The sequence below is a fragment of the Aythya ferina genome, assembly GCF_964211825.1.
Source record: "Aythya ferina genome assembly, chromosome: 4".
Lineage (NCBI taxonomy): Eukaryota > Metazoa > Chordata > Aves > Anseriformes > Anatidae > Aythya > Aythya ferina.
The window spans coordinates 64980759-65000175 of NC_140300.1; the positions used below are offsets into that span (position 1 = coordinate 64980759).

Sequence of the window (19417 nt, forward strand, 5' to 3'; positions counted from 1 at the left end):
TTGCTTATTTATTCAGAAATAGCTTTAAGATGGCCCTTAATGCAGTCCAGATACAGAAAACTTTTCAGTTATAAAAGCAGGACAGGAGTTTAGTGCGAACAGTCTCTCTGGGTGAACTGTGCATCCACAGCTACATCCCAAGACATCAGCTGGTGCTAAAAGATTTAATGCTTTATTTCTGCATGGTTTTCTCAAAGTTTAGTATGTGCTCCCTTTTCTGAACTCCTTACCTTTAGGTTTTAAGCCCTTTGATCTTACTGGTGAAAACCCTGAAAAAACAGAATCAAGTTTCCCTTAGCTTGGGATGGTGTTGAAACAAACTCTTTGTCAGAGCAGGTACTGTTGATAAATAAGACTGCAGAGTAAACATGAGCTCCAATTTGACACTAGTTGTCCTGATGCATTTTGACAGTCCTCATCCTCCCTGACTGGCTTATTCAGTCAGCATTATTTCTGAAAGGACTTCTTTAAAGATCCAGGTAGTTGCAACCTTTTCCTTGAAAATAGCTAGCTACAATAAACCCATGCATGACACAAGAACAATAATCTCTCTATATTTATTTATTTGTTTGTTTGTTTGTTTGTTTGTTTATGGTCAAAGGGAGATTAGCAGTACCTCCACGCATGCAGGCAAGATTCTTTACAGGTTTGAAATTTGGAAAACTGCAGTCAGTGTTGAACAACTAGCAGTGCTGATAACATTATCATTATTCCTATTGTTTAATACTCGCATTGTCACTCAAGCAAGAGCCATTGTGTTCAGGACTGTACAGAGATAATACAGAAAGATTGTCAAAAGAGAACTGTACAGGGATGAAAGCAAAAAAAAAAAAAAAAAAAAAAAAAAAGGTGGGGAAGAAAGGGAAGAAGAATATGCATAGCATTTCTCATATTTCCAGTGTGCAATACAATGGAGCCTATTCAAATGAAAATTGTATGAAACTCTTACACTGTGATAGAGAAAGGATTGGAGGTCAGATTTTGATATCCCTAAATTAGAGTAAGAGTCTTTCAGCTCAGGGGCTTTCACAGAAGTTGAGGGAAGCTTTTATGGAATATAATCCTGCTCAGTGTGGAAGAGGGCAAGTGGCTATGTTTAGCTGCGTGGTGGCTGCTTGACTCATAAACCTGTGAGCCTTGGTCTCCCACCAAGCTGACTACTCGTGGGAGAGAAACACAGCTTGTATCTCAACACCTCCTCCAAGACAGCTGACAGTGTTGTTGAAAAAATGCGCCCATTTCAAATTTCAACAATTCTGACCGTCTGATAAGTATGCATTTTCCCCCTCCTATTGTTATCTAGTAAGCTGCTGGACTCTTAGCATACCAGTTTATCATCTGTGTGAGAATGGATGCTGTGTTTGTGCTGACAGCTGTAAGATAAGCACTGTAACAAATAACTGGGTAATTTCATAAAAGGATGGGCCCTTACCTATCTGCATAAAAGTGGTGGATGTTGGAACTGTGGTCAGGACTTCTTTGATCAAGTGCTGCCTCTCTTCAGCTGACCTTAATGTGTGTTCTCGTGGTGAGATACAAGAGGCAAACCTATTTTCCTGGAGTCCGAATTTGTTTATCCACATTTATTACCAGTGAACACTAGAGGTGTGGTTATCACTCATTCAGTGAAGAATTCCCTGCTGAACGGGGAGTTGTTCTATCCTCTGAAGTGCCCTATTTTGCACCAGAATATTGAGTGATTAAATTCTGGAGCTAATTGGATTATTAAATTATCAGTGTAGAACATGTGATTCCAGTTCCAATTTGCAGATTTGAGTAACTATTTTTAGAGGAAATAAATGAAAGAACTGTAAGTTGTCTTCCTAGACAATTTCCTAGTGGTGGGTGGACACCATTTTTTGTTTCAGTAGAAGGCTCCTTCTTCTGCTTCTCCCAGAACAGAAGAAAGTAACCTACCTTATACACTGTGCATGCCCTCCAGCATCAACTACCACAGCATTCCCTGGCTGACACACTGACATGAAGACACTATGGCAGAACAAAATGATGGCCCCTGTCTTTAAATTCTCAGCAGTCTAAATATTAGAGACTGAGAAAAAAAAATGGCAAGAGGAGATAGAGGGAGAGGGAGCCCAGAGGCTGCTGAAGAGCAATAATTGTGAGTATCTCATCACACAAGCTAACAGGCATAGCCTGCCTCTCCGTGGCAGAGACCTGCTTCCTCTCCCCAGCACCTTCCAACACGAAGCTTTCCGTTCAGTACCAGTGCTGAACAGAAAGCATGCTGCCACCGCTCTCCCCTTTAATAAATAAACACATCTATGCAATGTCACTACAAATTAGGAGCTACTTATTTGTGTTCATTGAGCAAGGTGGAATCAATAATCAGCAAGGAGCTAGCACTAGATTCATTAAGGCAGCTCTCAAGGTCTCAGCAATAGGAATGATAACTGACCCACTACCTGGGTTTCCCTGGAAACAGGGTTAAACATTTCTCAGCTCAAGTGGAAATAATGGATAATACTCACTTTACATTAGACCTTCTTACCATCTAAAACAGCTGTGGTTTCTTCTAAATAATACATGAAATCCTGCTCAGTGCCCCTCACCTGGTATCAGTACTGTGCAGCCTTGTGGAAAGAAACTGAAATAAAAGCAGAGCAACACTCCTTATCTGCTTAGTCTTTCATGCTTCTTTCTGCCTATCTGAAGTACATCAGTTCATATAAATAGATTCACTATTAATTGAAACCTCTATATCTTATTTGGCCAACTGCACATTAGAAATTCAAAACTTTTCAAAGCAGATCTATTTTCCTTTCTCTTGATTACCAATTGTATAACACGAGAGCTTAATATTTATTAGAAATGGCCGATCAATCTTCCAAGTCTGCAGTCCTATGAATGTATCATATATTAGCAGGAAGCATAATAAAAGTCAAACACAGTACCGGATGTGAAATATGGCAGTCCTGTGAAATGATAAGGGATAGATTTTTTCACTTTATTATTATTATTATTATTATTATTATTATTATTATTATATATTTTTACTGTGGAAGCCGCAAAACAGTCAAAGGATCTGCTGCCTTGTCACTGTTTGAGCTCTTAACTGGGGAATAAATCTCATCCCAAATATTTTTCAGTCCATGGCCTCATAAGCATGAGCTTGCCAACTTCATTCCTAGTGCAGCTACACTGGCATCAACACTGTCACAATGATAAGGTTGTTTGTGTATATGCTGAAGGACTGGAACTTTAAAAGCTGAAACAATAAATTATTTCACAGCCTACAGTGATCTGTGTTCATGATTATATTTTATACCTAGGAAACAAAAGCAGAGATCACTTTGGGCCTTCACTGATGGGTATTTACGAAGTTGCTTCCTTTATGCATGCAAGCACAGCATGTTTGCTTGCATAGTGCTGAAGAGTAATCACATAATTCCTGGTTTTGGGGCTTCAGACCCAGATGCCCAAGGTTATTGAACTCAAGACTTGGGCATGAGCGTGTGGGCACTGATTGAACATGATCAAGTTACTGTATTTTAATAAAGTGTCACCTAAAATCATTTTCATAAGCCATTTGGTTGACTGTGTGTGATCACAGTACTGTGCTGTAAGGGATGTGTTTGTATGTATGTGTGATATATGTATAGCTGAAGGATGGTGGGTACATTTGAGGAAAACTAAATTGCGATTTATTTAATTCCTATCTAGTCCATTAAATGCGGACCCATCATTCTTTGCTGCTGATTATAAGATCTTGGTTGATTTTTAATATCTGATGACTTCTTGTTGTCCTATTGACAGGAGTATCGTTCTCTATTGCCTAGAAATGAAATCCCAAAGGTAATCATCACCTTTAGTAATAATTGGTGGATATTTTTTTGCAATTTTAGGAGAGTAACTAAAGACACAAAACATGTTCTGTAGATGGAATTCCCCTTTGGTTATCACATTAATTTAAAAAATGATTATAAAATTAATTAAGTTTTATATTACTATCTCATTAAGTTTTAGTAATAAAAGGAGATGAAGAAAGTGCTCAGCAGAAATGTGAGTACTTTTCTGGAAAGGTAATAATCCACCTGTCCTTGAAGTGTTGTTCCTAGTAAAAAAAAAATCTGAATATAATAACTGTAGGTATGGAGTGTCAATTGTTTTCTAAATTGTCCAAGACTTTTTTTTTCCTGCAGTTTAGCTGTAGAAGTACATTTTAAACAACATTAGTATAATGCAGTAAACAAAAAGTTTTGTTTTAAGCATATAAATTATTTCACTACAGTTTTGCAGATGTTAAAAGTTAACCATGGAAGGCTGTGAAGTCAGATGGATGGAACACTTGAAAGAGTAAAGAAACCTGAGCTCTAGTCCCAGCAATTTACCACCGACTGACTCATTTAGTCTTCATGTAAAGCCTGAGGAAATAGCTCTTGACTCCAGGAGCTATTACCTGAAGCTTCCACATTCTTCACTCTGGTTTGAAAGAGGCAAAAAAACAAACATTATTGTCTAGGAACAATGCTCAGATGCATGTCTCGTCTTTTATTCCATAGTGACATCTGAAAACCATAGGCCTAACTACTAGGCCCAGCTTCGCTGATCCCAAAAGCAAGAAGAGCTTAGTGGGGAAGGCACCAGGGGTTCACTGGCAGGTCACAGTGAAGGCTGTGGACACTGGAGGGCTAGGAAGAATTGTTTATCTGAGGCAGCATGAAACTTGTTATTCTGAGAGAGGTCTGTTGATTCGTTTTGGAATTACGCGATGGTTACGGTCCCTTCAAACACTAGCCATGCTATATTTCAATGGTTTTGAACTCTGTGTGTGGAATTTCACCTCACAGTTCATGCATTTATGGCACATACTCAATGCCTAACTGTCCTAGATTTCTATCAGTCCTATACCACCTGGGCTACCAGATATCTGAAAAGTCCAGGCCAGTGCACCACAAGGATTGTAGGAGGATTAATATTAAAGCCCTGTAGTCCTTCTCGGCAAAGCTCCACTCCACAATGTGCTCTGGTAGTGTCTGGAAGCAGCAAAATTCATGCTTTGCACATTTCTCTGTAACACAAATAAATCCTGCAGATACCAGGGGAGTCTGACACCTTGTTTGTTGAGATCATTTTAATACGTTCTTCAATGTTTTGCATTAATTTACAAATTCTATAATTCGTTTAGCATTTCAGGTTTTACAAATTTTCAAATGCATGTTATCATGATACACATTATCATGTGCCATGTGAAACTGACAGCTTCTCTGAGTCCTGAGTCATCGTTTCTGTGGGGTTTAGTACACAATTTGCCCGATTTTGAGTTGTTTGAGTTTGAGTTGTTATGCGGGGCAGGTAAGCAACCTATTTTGAGAGACAGCATTTTCAGCAGACAACATCAAAGAAATGAGACAAAGACATGGTACTGTTGACCAGGTGGTTTTTGGTTAAACAGCACTTTTGCAAAACGCTTTTATCAGTGCATAACGAAACAGTACCAAATAGTACTCAATTTTGAGCCTGACAGCTGTTTTATTGTTTTTATTTATTTGTTTGTTTTTATTTGACTTTTTTTTTTCTCCCTGTGACATTCCAGCAGACTGGTTTCAAAGAAAAGCATCTGTTACCTTTGGTGCAGAGCTGGAAAGAAGCAGAGTGACTGCTATTCTCTGCTTTTGGTATAGATTTTCTTTAGTTTATTTGCCACTTTTATGAGTCTCAGTAACGGACTTTCCACATCCCAGCTGCTCATGAATTTTCTATTTCTTCTGCTGGGAGAATAATTGAAATAAAATAAACCTAACATTTCAGCCTGACTGCAGAGGAAAACACACCACAGAATTAGGATCTGCAGTCTCATGTAATGCCTGATGATTTGCAATATCATTTTTCATTGTGAAGATTTTCATTGGGAAGGTGCTGAAATGTTGGCAGGCCTGCCCAAAGTGAGGCCATTAAAACATTTTTATTTTATCAAATGAAGTTAACATACCAGCAGCAGCAAAAATTTCTATTTCTTTAAGTTGCAAGGAGAATAAGAAGATAGAAGAAGAAACAGTAAAAAACAACTGTGACATTTTCATTTCATTTTTATTGTTTGTTTTTTTGTGTGTGTGTGTGTGTTTTGTTTTGTTTTTTTCACATATCAAATACTTCACTCAGAATGAAAGTAAAAATATCAAATATCATTGCTTCAGTTTTCCATGTAAAAACTGAAATGTGCTTTTTATTTGAAATGCCTTTTACCTATACACAGAGAATTGCTAGCTGTGCTCTGGGTTTCACCTGGCTAATCAAATGTTGGCGCTCATAGCTCCGAGTGTAAAGTTTTTGTGGCAGGAAAATATCGCTCATGCAGCACCTTACACAACAGAGACTGTTCTCTATGCCTGGAATTGCTGAATGCGACAGCAAAATAAAAGTATAAATGTTAAAGTTGTTCACAGGAGATGTGTGAAGTACAGGATATTACCTTCTGACTCTGTTGTGTTCAGCTTTTTTGTCTTTCTCTCCCTCCCCACCCCTTCTCATTCTCCCCAGCCCCCCTCAATGCAGTTTACATCCAGGAAAACGTTTTGGTCTCTTTAGCTGATTCTTAGCCCTACTTGCTGTACTAATCATGTCCTCCAGCAAGGAATATCAGGAAAAATTTGCCTATGAAGTCTCATTTTATCTTTTTGTACCTACATTTCTTCTTATGAGGAGATCCTAGTGTCTGGGGCCAGAGTGAGCCCAGAAATAGTATGAAATCCTGTCTAGATTGGTAGATAAAAATCTAAGTAGACAGACAGAGTAAGCTTTTTAAATTTTAGATAGGAGTATAGTTCCTTTCATCTGCAAAGTTAGAAGAAATAATAGATTTTCCGATAAGACAGACTTAAAAAAAAAAAATGTGTGAGAAGAGGGGAGAAGTAGTCTAACCTTGCTGAAATTAATATTTTTCTAGTGATTAATTTTCCCTCATATTGAAATGACCTACAACAGGCTTTTGTTATTTTCAGGTAAAATGTTTGGATATCAGGTTCTGGAATATTTAACTATGAATAATTTCCAGATCAAGTTCTGATCTGCTGTGACTAGTACAGGCAGCCTTAAACTTACCATCAAGATACAAATGAACAAACTTTTCATTAAATATGAAATGGATTATGACAATACCTGTTCTCCCAAAATGGAACCACCTGAGCTTTTCTAATAGCTGGTGACATCCATTAGTGGTTCTCTCTGAAATTGAAAACATTTTCCATCTGTTCATACACATACATTACGAAGTAGTTAAGAGTCTGTGGGATCACAAAAGCACATTTTTGCAAATTACAAAGAATCAAAATGAGTTACTGAAGAAGCAGTAAGACTTTGTAATAAGCAACTTTTATTTTTTCAACTTTTTTGCTTTTCTCAGACACTGAAGACATGCCATTAGTTGAAATCTGTGCCCTTTCAGATCATGACATTTTGAAACTGTGTGCTATACATACCCTAGGAAGGTCCAACCCTGCTCTGCCAGCCTGCCAGGTTATGCTTCCCTAACAAAGGGCAGAAATCAGCTTTACTCTTTGGCAGATAATATCACCAAGTTGAAGTGATTAAGAGAGATCAAAATGCCAGTAGGGCACATGCTAGGTGTGTGGTACTGGAGGGCTCCCTGCCCGGTGACAGCAGTCCCAACCAACTGGAATAAGAAGATGTATGGTGATGAACTGGCTACCTGCTCTTACCTTGGAAACCATGTAAAAAGAAAGACCACAAGGGGACATTATAAAAAGACAGTGCCTTTTCAAGACATGAGGGACCCTCCCCACTGTATCTTTAAAGACAACGGACCAACAGGATGCTGCTGGATCCATGGTGGTGACTATCTCTTGCAGTCTCTAAGACGCTTTTGCTTATATGTCTGTACCTTTTCTATCACTGCTCCTTTCTTAACTCTTATTTCTCTTTTGATATTTTTATACAGAATAAACCGGTGGACAACACCTGACCTCGTTTGTGTCTTAATCTTGCTGTGGGTGACTCACGAGCAGCACACGAGCAATCAGAATGGGACACCAACCCACGTATTTCCCATTTCAAGTTAGCCTAAATCAAAGACAACATCGCTTCAGCAATTTTTCACAGAAGGAAAATACAGGTAATTGGTACACTTGAAAATCTGCTCTCAACTTTTACATGACGTATAGAGGGGCATATTCACTACCACTAACAGGCTGTCTGTTCTGGTACACCATAATCCAAAACATTGTCATTAACTTTTACAGCAGCACAGCAATGATATGATCATATATTCATGACTGAAGTGGGCTCACATATGAAACTGGTATGTCTATGGATATCTCTTCTTCTAGCTTCCTTGCTCTGAGCTGTGGTTATACAGGCTATGTTCTCATAAACCAAATTTACACTTACCAGCTTGTTTGTGAGTGGACTTCCCAGAAGAAAGCCCTTTATGCTGTTAAAAACATATTTGCTGTATGCAAATATGATACAGAAGATCTTATGAAGGTACAGAAGTACAGCCCTGCATTTGTATTGTAGAATCATAGAATGGTGTGGGTTGGAAGGAACCTTAATGATCATCTAGTGCCAACCCCCCCTGACATGGGCACTTTCCTCAAAGCCCCATCCAACCTGGCCTTAAACACTTCCAGGGAGGGGGCATCCACAACTTCTCTGGGCAGCCTGTTCTAGGGCCTCGCCATCCTCGGAGTAAAGAATTTCTCCTGAGTATCTAATCTACCTCTACCCTCTTTCATATTAAATTCATTACCCCTTGTCCTATCACTACAGTCCCTGACAAAGAGTGACTAGAGGCTTTTGACTACAAAATGAAATTACAAAGATTAGCAGTCCTACTGATCTTCAGAACATTAACACCAAGAACGGCAAGAGCACAAACCATGGGATCAATGAGAAATTACTAAAAGCAATTAAGTCTATGGATAGCTCTACCGTGAGCATTATTTTTCTAAAATAGCCAGGAGAAGAGTAGCATTCTTAAGGTGCATTCAATTAACATCTGTGATTGTGAAGAAAAACCTGTATTAGGATGGGGAAGAAAGAATTCTAATTTATTTGGGGCATGCTGTGGCCAGCTCTGTTTGAAAGTGATGTAAAATAAATGACAAATGTAATGTGTGCTTGTTGTTTTGTTTTTTGTTTTGTTTTGTTTTTTTTTTTTAAGAAAGAAGAGCATTAACATTGCAAAAGAACAGGTTAATCATAAGGATTAATCATAAGGAACCTTTTGGGCCTTAAATGACATAATGACAACATCTGTCCCAGGCATGTACAGGTCTTAAATGGACTCTGTGGAGCTGGTTTATCCAGATGTTCTGTCTGTGGCTGTGCAAAATGAGCGAAACAGAGACATAGAAGAGTCAGTGAACAGGAAGATAGAGCAGTGTATTCCTTTAGCGATGTGAAGTGAACGTGTTAGTGATTATCTATCATCCCCATATTTTCCTTCACTGAAATACTTGTGTTTAGTGTCACTGGAGTGGAGAACAAACTTAATTGCAGCAACATCCAAAAGGATACTCAGAAAAGAGAATTTAAAAATTAGTCTAGAAAGCAACTGTTAGTGAAGACCTCTTCACAGGCATGTGAAGGTACGTATGCAGCCATACCTCAGAGATGCTTGCTGAGAGAGAAGAGCTGTATGTTCATAGGAGCAACAGGGCAGCTTATGCTTTGCAACTGCAGAAGGACAGTGCACATCATCTGCATGATGTGTTCGTACAAAATAGAAGCTGCACTATTATGGTGTCCTCCATTACATTCACATTTTGGGAGGAAATTACGCACAGGTTCACAGTAACTGCTATTTAAAAAACGTTCAGGGTTCAGAGGGCAGTGGTGAATGCTCAGAGGAACATTATGAGGATCTAAATATATATATTTCCCCATCTGTTCTCATTCATCATGGTTGGAAGAGTAAAGAGGGAATTGTACAGTGAGAGGAGTAGGACAATTTTAGAATTGGTCTGCAGGAAAAAGGGGGAGCATCATGACTGAAACATATGGGAATCAATGTAAGAAGTCATTTAAACCTGTCTTAGAAAGCAACTCTTCTGTCACTCACTTGGGTCTCGGTAATGGTTCCTGCATACAGCATCTAACCCTGCTTTGATCCAAGGCACCTGGTGGCCATTCAAAACTGCATCAGCAAGGTGAAAGAAACAATAGTAGGAAGAAGTAAACCATAAAAATATTCAGAAGAATCAAAGATGTCACCAGTAGTTTATTATACATCAAACTTGAATACTGGAGAGGTGAACAACAGCCAAAAAATACAGCTTTTTCCTTCGTTTTAACAAATAAGAACGCAGAAGACTGGTCCAGCAATAACAGAATGTGTCCTCAGATATTTGTATTATCAATCCACTTACCTCATCCAGGATTAATTGGAAGAAAACACCTATTAAATGAGTAACAGCTTATATGGCCTTATAGGCCTTGCCTAAAATCAGGCTCCTAAACCCACAGGGTCATTTTAGTATGTGACATGATTATCAAACTTCATATAATGTTAGAGATTTCCCTTACTACTCATGAGTTATGTTCATGGGAACCCTAGGAAAGCTGTTTATAAGGAGGCAGGAAGAAGCAGCAGAAGAGGGGAGACCAAACAATTAGCATTGCAAATGTGGCTTCTTAATGGGTTTGTTTTATCACAGCAATGTAAGAGCCTTTTTAAATTTAAAGCTGCATTTAGTTTCTGTTATAAGTTCAACATCATTTTCTGATTTTATTACATCAAGTGTCGATAACATTGAGAATTAGATTTTAATCAAGAAAAGCTTGCTCCTGGGCACTAAATCTTGACTAATGCACCAACTCAAGAAAACACTGAAGCATGTAATTTTATCCCTGCTTGGCAGTGAACATAAAGTCTTGCTTAATTTTAAGGCCATGAAAAGTCCCATTGGCTGTTTAATTAAGCATGTCTACAGCTGCTCTGCCTGCACAGATAATCCAGAAGAATACAGTACATAGATTCAGTAGTAAATAAAATGAAGCCAAGTATTAAAAACTGTAAAATTTACTAATTTATTCTCTCCCGTTTGTCTTTCAAGTTGCACAAGAGGCATGTAGTGCTGCAGTCATGACATGATTTGTCCAGGAGGAGTGCCAGTTTTGTACTAAGAATCTTCTTGTGTACAAGATGCTGTGCAAGCATCAAACAAAAATTATCCTTCCCCAGGCAATTTGCAGTCCATTTTTATTTGATACTGTAATATCTGTCACAAATATCTCCTTATCTCAAAGCAACTGAATATATGAATGGGAGGCCCATGTGCTGAGAGCCCACTCCGAGTGTCCTACCTCTTCACTGAAGGTGGAAGGTCTCACTCAAAGCAGCCCCATTTTTTTCTAACATAGCGGGAGACTTTTATACAGATACTCCTTGTGGGCAGCTGTTTGAAAAATTATAATATGTTGCTAATACACTGAAAGCTTCATTTTAATCCCAGTGAAACCAATGAAGGTCTTTCTTTCACTTCTTAAGATGCTTTAAAACTTCTGCTGACCAGAGGTTTCACTGGGGGCAAAATTATAGTGCTTATGCTAGATCCCTTTCAAAGCATTGCTGCACGAAAGCCTGCTGGTTGAAAGAAATGGCTTTTTAATATAACAAGCAATGAATGATTCTCCAAAAACATAGAACTGGGAATAAAAAAAGAAAAAGAGTACCTTGTATGTTAATTAGCACATGAGAGAAAGTATCTTTCAGGCCTGTCTTTGTTGCACTTCAATATTTTCGTTAACAATACATGGTTTTGCAACAAAACCTGAATTCAAATGCCAGGCTGTATTCTTAGCACTGCTAAAAGCCCAGACATGAAGCTGAATTCACATACAGTGTCTTCCAAAACTGATTTTAAAAATTAACATGAAATTGCTACGTACTGCCCAAATTAACATAAATCAGAGTTCGTTACGTGGCATTAGGAGCCAATTTATTGCAATTATTTTGCCTGCTGCTAGAGAGAAGCATATGCCCAATTCCAGAAATAACAAGCGTTCTGAATCAGGGTCATAACTGTCATATTTGCATATGAAATACATTAATTGATCTCTTGTGCATGTTAAAATTAAACCCATACTATTTTGCTGCTAAATGTTCTTTTAAAATTTGTTTTTAGAAGTACTGGGTAGAGAGAGATGTGATGCTTTAGAAGAATCCCCACTCCAAAGTACAGTAAGTTCCTAAGTAGCTGAACCTGGTTTGTGTAGCTAACTAAGGACTTAACCAACCATCCTCTGGTTCACAAAGTTGGAAGATATGTGGTCATACATGTCAGAGAGGTCAAATACTCTTTTCTTACTGTTGTGAGGAATGGGTTAAAAGCAGAAGATTGGCAAAGAGGATGGGATCAGAATGGCAGAGTGGCAAGGAGGATTGTAAATACGCTCGAGTAACCTCCCAGCTGGGAATGTATAAAGTCTAAGGAGAAGCAATGTAGAAAAACATATAAATTATGTCTGCTGCTCATTGTGCTCTGTGTGTTTGACAAGTAGCACATCCGTGCATAGATAGCACAGGTGTTTGGTAGACTTGGAGGTGCCCTATCAGGTGTGCTTGAGCTCACGGCGTTGGTGCAGAGAAGATCAAAAAGCACAGTGAGAATCACAGCATGGTGGTAAAATCTGCACCTGCGTGAACTCTTGATAAAAACAGGTGAAACCAGCAGGCTGGAGATCTCCTAGTATGGACACTGTTTAGCTCCCACCTGCATGCTTCTGCTTGGGTGCTACTTCGGGGATCCCCCTGTTAGTTAAGTAATGAGAATAAATCTACTCTTTGCATTTTAGCTGCTGGTCTGTGGTTGTTTCTGCTCCCTGCCAGTGCTGACTCACACGTGTACCCATGTCTTCTTGTTCTGGCAGCCTCCCAAGGGATGTCCTACAAGGGAGACTGCAGCTGTATGAGTTAATTGGCAAATAGCACAGTGTTTAGAAAAGTTGGCCCTTCCACAAAGGTTTCTGTTCCGTGGAAAAAAAGGAAAATACATTTTGTTATCCGGTCACGCAGAAAAAGAAAGCCCTTTAACCACAGCTCCAAAGAGGCACTGCTCCAGTGCACATTTAAAGTGTTCAGTAATAAGCAATCATTATTTTGATATTTCAGTTTTTGTCTAGAACTTCCATATTTTCTGTGGATAAATAAAAGGTGAAAAGAAAATCCTTATTTCTTTCAAAGAAGTAATTTGTGTGGGAGAAAAATAACAATGCCCTGTCCACCCCACAAGTAATTTTGACCAATTCTGGACAAAGGCAGTGGGAAACATCACATGGGAAAAAGCATCAGCTCTTTCTGAGCCAAGGAGAGACTGTGGGGGAGAAGAAGGATGTGAAGTAATGTGGTGGAAAAGTCTTTACAATGAGACAGATCATGGGCCTGATGTTAGAGAGCTGACTTTCTGACTCAGAGCCTGTGAATGTATAGGAGGGTAGAGATGAAAGATGGTGAGAAGATCGGATTAAATTCGCCAAGCTTGACATTGGAAATGGAGGCTGGGGGAACCCTGACATGGGCAGGGGTGGTAAAAAAAATACCTGAGAGAACCAGAGAATGGTAAAGGAACATGTCAGGAGAAGGTGAAAGAAAGTGGAAAGAACACAAGAGGGGTAATGAGGTGAGCTGCCACATGATGTTTCCCCATAGTTGATGCCAGTCATTTGAACATGAGGAATATTTTCCCCTCTCTCTCTTGCCCCTTGAAGAGAAAGGGCTGCCTCTCAAGCTGGCATCGGAGATAGTCTGGTGTAGGCTTCTGGGCTGGTTGGCATTATTCCTGTCAAGTCCCATGGGTTGCTTTGGTTTGCACCTTCCTTTGTCATGCTTGATTCCTACAAACCAGAAAGGATGGTTTGAAAATGTAGAACAAATATATATTACTTTGCTCTGTTCTTGTACTGTGAAGGCAGATTTTCTGAAGTGCATACTCTAGGGTATAGAGTACCAGTGCAGAACAGCCCTGCCTTCTTGCAAACACACCACGTGTCTTCGTTCCTTACCAAGTGAAGGCAGCATTTCTGTGTAGTATCTATGAGACTTGAGTGGCTCTTACCCTTAACAAGAAAACCAGAAGCAAATTAGAAATGAGGATCTTGAACAAACAAGATCATTTTACCATCATGACAAAATAGTCCAGAAAGCCATAAAATTTGTCTCATTGATTGTGGTCCTTATAGCAGGGCAAAGAGCTGTTGTGCTTACCTAGGGGTACAGAGGGTTACAGGGGGTAATTTCTCTGTAATAGTGTGTGTTACTAAAATCTTTGGAGATAACATTATCAGGAGCAGCACAAGATGCTACAACATTTATCATCTACCTGCTCTATTCTTGTCAGCGTAGAGAACGTAAAGGGAAACTCAGGCTGAAGCACAAATTTGAGAGCTGGGAGATGCTGAAGGTTACTTCAGCAAATGTGCTGATGCCAGATACACTTAAGCAACTGCATGAAGAAAGTGACCCCGTCCTTGCAACCATGTTATTCTGCATTTGTTATGAGTAAAATTATAGAGTAATCTCCATGCTGTAGCTAAACTCTGTAGTGCACAGACAGCAGCCATCCCAAGCAGCAAGTGATGTGTTAGGGATGGCAGACCGATGCATTATTGTTCCTGTTGAGGGGGTCTGAGTCTAAGAGATGAAGGATTATAATCAGTAAAGCATTTTGATGTGATAACGACATCCAGAGTGATGTGTGAGTTTACGGGCTCACTGGCCAGTGTCTGGGAGAACTGGGCAGCTCCACCTGGGAAACACATCGGCTGGTGTGCTGAGAGCAGTGAGGCACCCACAGCCAGATGAAAGGACAAGCTGGAGGGAAGGAAACGTCTGAAGCTCTAGAGCTAGGATGCTGGACTTTGCAGTGCTGCCTTCATAAATTCTGCAGCATGAGAGGCTCCTTGTTGGGTGTTAGATGAAGAGAAGCATTGCTTTCAGACCTGGTTTGGTCTAAGCTGGGAAGTGCTGACAATGTGTGGCCAGGAGATGTTCCTCCAGTGGTTTTAAAGGCCAAAAAGGAGATGCTGAGTTTTGCAACCTGCTATCCAAGACTTTACAGAAGGTAGTGCTGCAAATGGTCCCCTCCACTCAGTGTAAATCTATGGCTGAGTTGCTTCTTTCTTTTTGCATTGTTTCTCATGTTTTTATGGGTATGACTGTGGTAAGGCAGTGATGGTGTTCCCTTCAACTTGCAGCTGTGTCTCAGGATGCTGGCAGGCATGGTTCCCATGGAACAAAGGGAAAGCTAATAACTTCAACATGCTGCTAAGGAAGCTTACAATTTGCCTTTGGTCCTGCTTAGCCCATGCTACAAATGCGCTGTGAATAAATACCAACATGAAATCAAGGCACATTTCAGACAAGTCAATCTAAATTCTCATACTGGTTCGATAGCCTGAGGTTACTATTGTTAGATCACAGGATAATTAAAGGAAGGATAATTCTGCCTCAGTTCCAGAGAGAAAAAAAAAATAAGTAAATAAAAAGCAAAAGCCAAAAAGACAGAAAATGTGAGAACATCTGACAGTAAATGCCAAGGCACTTCAGGGTCACATTGCTATCCTGAGGCCAGATAGCAGGTTGTTTGGGAAGGGATGTTCTGTTACATCTAAACTTGACTAGGACATGACTATGGAAGGTAGTTCTTTCACTCAAAGACTAATAATGCTAAGAGGGACCACCGATTATAGATTTCAGTGAGTTTTGACCAGATATGCTAAATTTCTGCCACATATTTGCAAACTTTATTAGTAGTACTACTAAAGTTAGAATCACGCCTTCTCAACAGGTTCTAGAATTGCAGAGGCAAGTAAAAGAGAGTCAGAGAAAATAAGGCAAAAAGAGATATTCTGACTTTTTCCATGTGGCACAGATGTTGCAAACAGCAGCTGCCAAACACAGTAACAGGCAGCTGCAATCATAAAATATTTTATGCTAGTAACATATGTCAATCTCTTCCAGATCTTTATGGATTTTAATATTTAATTAGTTTAGCAATTGATTATTCATGAGAGGAGAATTCAAAATTTCTATCCTGTGAGACATTCCAATAATTCAACATGGAGATTTTTTTGCCAAGTTGAGGTGAATCATATGATATCACTAAATTTCAGATGCCCCTCAGAGATGGGGGACCAGGCTTGTGATATAAGCCTTTGCCAGTCAGCCATCCTAGTATGTCCTAATCTGTGTCTAATGCTTGAATACAGGATGGACTTTGGTTATTGCATTAATCTGTCTTGAAAGTTTACTAACAGTTCAAGCTAGGGAGGAATGTTTTGATCCCTATGAACAAGTTTAGCTCCTGAGTTGGTTTATTTTTTTATCTATATCCAGAGCCCTATAGTCTGATGGAGACTGTGGCAGAAAGCAGAATGAGATGGTGTTCCCAGGGACCACCATTTGTCTGGTGGTTTGTTGGCTGTCCTACTTAACCAAATTGCTAACTTTCAGGTCAGAGGGGGTCCTTTTGCCCTCCTTAGTTAGATGAAGAACAGGCCAGTTCTGACTCTGGCCTGCCTGAGTTTTCTGCTGCTGATAAATGGTTGAGTTCACACAGCTTTTCTTCCTGGGAAATGTGTTTTTCTCTGTCTATTTAACTGTTTTCCACAGAACTTCATATTCTACTTCCCCATCAAATCTGGTTGACTGAATCCAAAGTTACAAGGGAGAGAAAACTGACAGAAAGTATAGTCAGAAAAACCCTGTTTCCTATGGGGGGAAATAAAGAAAAAAAATTATATTAAAGTAAAATATATGAAAAGATGCCATCCTTGTAGCTACTGACTCATGCTGTGATATCTTTAATAAATAACATGATGTAGTAGGAAAATGGCTATAGAAGTGCAGGTAAAGCCACCTCCACTGTCAGGCTGTCAGACAACAGTGCCACGAGGTTGATATGAACAGGTATTAGCAGCTGCTGTATTGGGATAGAGCTACCAGGAAATACTTGGGTTTCGGCTGGCTACACGGGTCCAGGTGCTTACCTAGGTGCACAGATGTAACTTACAGCGAATTGAATGATTAATTTCTGTGAGAGAATCTTTTCTGTTTGCACTGGAAGGGTGATGAGGAATGCTTGCTTCACGTTGTCTGAATAGAAATAGGGATTTTTGCCAATTAATAGGTATTTATTTGGTATTCTGTGTTAGCTTAATTCATTTATCACGTCAGGATATTGCCTGAGGTTAAAGCCTTTCTTGGAAATGATAACATCTTGTTCCTTGCTGTGTGAGATTTTGAGTGTCATTGGCCTCAGTGCTTTGCTCCTTGATCTCTAGAAAAGGAAGTGTTGTCCCATGGCCAAGACATGCAGCGCCTGCAGCTCTAAATGGGTTCACCCAATCACAGCTGGCAATGCTCCAGAAAGTCAGGTATTTGCAGAAAAAAAGATAGCACCACACATTTGTGTGTTGAAGTATTCAGCTGCAGGTACACTGGAGTGCTCCCAGCAAACAATCAGCATCGTATTTTAAATTTCCACTGAAATTTAGCTTCTTCCTCCCCCCATGCTCCCTCTTACACAGAGAAGATAAACTACTCTTTGAGAGAGAGAGGGAAATTAAATTACTTTAAGAAACGAGATTGATGGGCCCAAGGGGGGGAAAATAAATAAATAAATAAAATAAAGATTGGAATTCTCAGCTGTTCTCCAGGGTGATTAAATTCTAATTGCAGGAAGTGCCTCATGTTGAACCTGCAGGCTGCACTAGGATAGGTCTATAAGCTACAAAAGGAACACATGTAGTGTTAGCACATATATTTATTGCTTTAGGCAGCTCCGTATTGAGTGGGTACAACTGAATAATTGGAAGGGCTGACATTGTAATGATTCCTGCTTTCTCTCATTATTCCAAAACAATAGGAGACACCCCTGAGGTGAATGATGTATTGTTTCATTATAACACCAAGCAAGGAGTTGGCTGCTTTTCATCTGGCGCTTATGGTGTTACTCATTTCGGTTATGGAAATGGTATCCTTAATTATTCACATTTACTAGGATTTCTGCCTACGGAGCTGGTTTTGCGCTCACATCTCTGAGCTACAACCTCCTGGAGCCAGATCTTAGTATGAGCTTGCCTGCAGTGAAATCTGCTCTGCTCTACCCATCAAAGCCAGCCTGCCAGACTCACAAATTAAGGCCACAACTTCCAATAGTGACTAGTGTTTCCGAGTGCCTGAAGTCCTGAGTTCAGGCACTAACCATGCTTAAATGTTGTTCAGAGAAAAAGAGGTTAAGGAAACCAATTTCATGAGGAGCAGTATCAGAACAATGCTATGAACTGAAAATATCAGCCTGCTTTAATGCTCTCATTTCTGCTGTGATAAACGTAGGATTCATCAAAGCAGCTGTCCAGCATGCTCATGATTTGCTCTAGAATGGTAAACATAGACACAGGGATGAACAAGGAGACGAACGCCTATTTTATTCTAGAGATACATCCTTTTGGAGCAGGTATATGCTTAATTTTGCAAAATAAATAAACAAATAAATTAAATAATAATAATAATAATATCAACTATTGCTAATTCTGCAATCAGCAAAACCAAACCTAAGGTTGCTGTCGTGCTAGTTTGCCTGTGAATGTTCTAGGAAGCCTATTGGGTCATTCTTTATAGTACCCATTAATTGCTCTGGCTTTTCAAGGACATCTGTTTATTTCCTCTGGTAGTTGCATGTACCAGCCTTGGAGTTAAATGGTCTCTGTTGAAAAAGGATGGAAGTTGTTGAGTTTCTTTGCACAGTATAATTGATGTAGTTAATTAAACAGAAAAAGTGAGGGACAGGGTTTTTTTTGTCTCGGTTTGTTTTTCTGTATGGGTAAGATTGTTGCAATACTTCTAGACTAGGTAACATTAGAGCAAATACCTAAAGAAATTAACTTGTAAAGTCAGCTGTTTATATAAACAATATTGTGAAATAAAGCTAGATATAAATAATATAAATAATAAAATTGGATATACGTGAAAATAATATGAATACATAAAAATAGGCAATATTGTGAAATAAAACCTGAAGTATGGTTGTATTTTAAAACCTGCAATTACTCTGTGGGAATCATGACTGTTTAAAATGATTATACTGTAAGTGAATAGGTTTGAGACCACCAGATGAAACTAAACAAGCACAAGTTCTATGGGGCCTGATGACATGTACCTCAGGATCCTGTGGGAATTGGCTGATGTAGTTGCCAAGCCACTCTCCATCATATTTGAAAAGTCCTGGCACTCAGGAGAAGTCCCTGGTGACTGGAAAAAGGGAAACACTACTCCCATTTTTAAAAAGGATAGAAAGGAAGACCTAGGGAACTACAGACTGGTGAGCCTAACCTCTGTGCCTGGGAAGATAATGGAAAAGATCAGTATTTTTTTTACACCAAAAACTGGAATTTTCGCTTGGAATACATTTAAATTAAATGATTTTTCCAAAGATGGAGA

General features: G+C 39.3%; 1 long non-coding RNA gene across 2 annotated transcripts in view; it reads left to right on the plus strand.

The window, feature by feature from the left end:
* LOC311435655 overlaps positions 1–19417 on the plus strand; it is a 165722-nt gene that overhangs the window by 140107 nt on the left and 6198 nt on the right. For both annotated transcript variants that reach the window (XR_014692304.1, XR_014692305.1), the window contains exon 4: positions 7916–8015. This is a non-coding gene — a long non-coding RNA (uncharacterized lncRNA). The remainder of the gene's footprint in view (positions 1–7915; positions 8016–19417) is intronic.